Here is a 3,401-nt window from a genome sequence, read left to right as displayed (position 1 = left end):
TCATAATCCAATTAAATTTTTATTAATTATAGCAAGTAGAATATGAGCAAAGACAGCGCTGGACGACAGGGGAGTCTGCGCTCCGCCAACTGACGTGCTGAGCAGTTCAAACAGTCCCTTTTTATACATCTTTACTTCCGTGTTCATGAAGTAGTGGAGGTACTCTGCGCATGCTTCAGCTGTTGTTAGGGGGTCGTTTTCTGCCTCCTGATGGTCGTTGAGGCCGAAGTGAGAAGTCTTCCTCTTTTGTCCCATTGTTGACCCCTCTACTCCTCTGTCCTTTGTTCGTCTTATCTCTGCCATTTCCTGGAACATCTTACAGCTATCTTTAGGCAACATCTGCTATGTTTGCATAAGCGATAAGCGATTGCGGTTGGCCACTGTTAGTCTATGTAAGCGATTGCGGTTATTGCCTAACCTTTACATTGGGCTTAACATAAATCTTAATAAACAATATCCTAATTCATAGTTTCTTACACAATGTAACCACACGCCAGGTAATTGTCATGCACTGCCAGCACACGGAGCGCTCCACCAGCCTGTTAGAGCAGGAGGAGCCCCTGGAAAAGCACAACTTCCCACCTGGGCTGCACAAATCACTGCTCCCTGGTCCTGCCAAAGAGCCCAGGGACAAAACCGACTTCATCCATCCAGATCCCTCTAATTCCAAACAAGGGCGAGTTCTGCTCCTGCCTAGGCACGAGGCATCCCGAAGCCTTGCGGCTTGAGACGGCAAAGCGAGAGCAGACCCCGTGAGGAGAGGAGAAAGAAAAGGAGCTGTAGGGAGGAACGAAGGGGGACGCAGCTCCCGCCGGCGATGCTCCTTACCGCTGAAGGAGCTCTTAGCACCGAGGCAGCCGGCGCTGAGCCGCCGGAGCTGACCCAGCCCGGCCACCACCTCCTCGGGGAAGGGCAGCAGCCGCTCCAGCTCCCGCTTCAGCCGGGCCCGCCCGCACCCTGCCGTGCCAGAGCCGCGTTACCGGTCGTGCCTCCCGCCCCGGCACCGCTTTCCTCCGCTTGCGCCCCGCGCACACGGCGGGGCCGAGAGCGCTGCGACCGCTGCCTCCCAACCAGCACGGACCCGGAGTGGAAACGGGCCCGCCCCTGCCCCCGCCCCGCGAGAGGGGGGGCCGGCGTGGGGGGGAGATGATGGTGATGGAGCGGGGGAGGACCTCAGGGCAGCTTCCGGTGTCTGAAGGGGGCTGCAAGGATGCTGGGGAGAGGCTTCATCAGGGACTGCAGCGATAGGACAGGGGTGATGGGTTCAGACTGCAGGAGGGGAAGGTCATGTTGGAGATGAGGCAGAAGCTCTTCCCTGTGAGGGTGCTGAGGCGCTGGCACAGGGTGCCCACAGAAGCTGTGGCTGCCCCATCCCTGGCAGTGTTCAAGGCCAGGTTGGACACCGGGGCTTGGAGCACCCTGCTCTAGTGGAAGGTGTCCCTGCCCGTGGCAGGGGTTGGAGCTGGATGATCTTAAGGTCCTTTCCAACCCAAACCATGCTGTGCTTCTATGAACCACCTGCTCCTGGTCTAAATACTCTTTGTCACTGCAGTTACCAGTGCCAGCATCCTGCTTCTGTTACGAAGAAGGAACAGCATCTTTGTCCCATGCATGTCCCTGTACTCCAAGAGCTGCTCCAAGTCCGACTGTAGCTAAACACCCCCTCTTTAACCCTTTTCTGATCCCAACTCACAGGCTCCAGCTCCCTGCCTGTTTCCTGGGGCTAACCACTGGCAGGGATTCAGGAAGCACCACAGGCAGGTCCTGGGCACCAGCGTGCAGCCGAGCAGTCTATAGATGCATATACATGTGTATATATACAGATACACATCTGTGAGCCTGACCTCCTGCCCAGCCCTCGTGATGGGAAACCCATTCTCTCCCACCACTTCAGAGCTGCCTTTGGCTCATCTTCACTTGCTCAGCAAACGCCCCTGTAACAGGTCAGCACTTTCTTCACAGCAAAGCTATATGAGGAATGTCTCCTAAGGCAGCTGGAGCCTTTCCAAAGAGGGTGAGCTGCCAAAGACCCATTTCCCCCACTCAATCCCCCAGGCAGTGAAAGAAGGTGCAACCTTGGCCCTCAAAGGCTTGCTGTGCACTTCTACTTGGGCTCTTGTGCCCTCCTGGGCTGGGGAAGGAGAGGCTCTCTTCACTCCCCTCCCATGCCTGCGCTGAATGCCCTTAGGGAGAGGGCTGGTTCTGCCACATCTCTCCCAGAAAGAACTCGAGGTGCAGCAGGTAGAAGATACAGGCCAGGGTTTGCAGGCCTCCAGGCATCCCTCTCCTCTGGTCCGTGACGGCGGGCCAGAGGAAGATCCTGATGTGCAGGCTGCGTGGGGCTGGGCACTTGCTGGTATCCTTGCCTGCTGTGATTTATTCCTGCCTTTAATCCCATAGGCCAGCTGTTGGGTTCACGTGCTCAGCTCAGACACCAGGATTTCCCATTAAATCCCAGCCCTCCCGGCATGGAAAGACATTTGCAGATGTGCCCCCTTGGGCCTGCTTTCCACCTGCTCCAACCCAGCTCGCTGGGGTCCTGCAGGGCTATTGCCAGCAAAGCCCGCAGGCCATCTCCAGCCCTGCTGGCACTGGGAGCAATGCCCTCCAGCCACCAATACCAAACCACTCCCTGCATGTGCAAACCCAGCTGCAGCTGAAATTGCTTATCCAGGCATGGGGAACTTCCTGCTCTTTAGGAGCACAGAATCACAGACACTGTTTGGAAGGGACACTCTGGTCCATCACCATGACAGCGGGCTGGGGATGGCCTTGGACTTGTGGAACACGCAGTTTCTCCATCTCAGGTGTTGTGCGGACCTCAGACGTGTGCGGCAGGGAGCTTGTGTTCCAAGGGCTGGAAGGCCCTTGGGCTGATGGTGGAGGTCTTTGTCCCTGCTCCCATTGCCTGGACAGAGCCCTCAGGTCCACACTGCAGCCTTGCTCCTGCTGCTCCTCTCTGGAGCTCAGCCCTGCTCCATCCTCCTGCGGTGGCTGCTCACAGAGCCTGGCACCCACACGCAGCATGGCAGGGAGTGAGCTCCTGAAAAGCAGGTCAGGGCTGGAGCCTGGGGGGCATTGGCTCTCCTGCAAGCACTGTGGGCAACATCGGCAGGGGCTGCTCTGCCTGCCTCTTCTTCTTCCCTGTCACCTTAGGATGCAGGGATCAGGCTGAGGGCAGGATCTCCGGCACCTCCAAGAGCACCCTTGTTAGCGTAAGAATAAACACATAACCACCGGCATGGTTATATGAGATTGCTCAACCCCGGGGGTGAGGAGCAGAGGGGTGGCCAGGGGCTGTTTTCAGCTCCTTCAGTGACACGTGGCCACAGGCCAAGGGCAGATGCCAAGCCAGGGTCCCCCTACTCAGGCCACACAGGCGCTTTGCCGCGCATCACCCT

At 57.6% G+C, this 3,401-nt stretch overlaps 1 long non-coding RNA gene across 1 annotated transcript; it reads right to left on the bottom strand.

The window, feature by feature from the left end:
- On the bottom strand, positions 1–1,167 carry LOC136011061 (uncharacterized). The gene is made up of 2 exons (XR_010611172.1): positions 829–1,167; positions 1–306 (listed from the first exon to the last, which is right to left on the bottom strand). It is a non-coding gene; the product is annotated as an uncharacterized LOC136011061 (long non-coding RNA).
- Between the last annotated feature and the right edge of the window lie 2,234 nt (positions 1,168–3,401).

Source organism: Lathamus discolor, chromosome 3, assembly GCF_037157495.1.
Source record: "Lathamus discolor isolate bLatDis1 chromosome 3, bLatDis1.hap1, whole genome shotgun sequence".
NCBI classification, from domain to species: domain Eukaryota; kingdom Metazoa; phylum Chordata; class Aves; order Psittaciformes; family Psittacidae; genus Lathamus; species Lathamus discolor.
The sequence above is the reverse complement of the archived record's forward strand: the minus strand, read 5'-3'. Positions and strand labels throughout refer to the sequence as shown.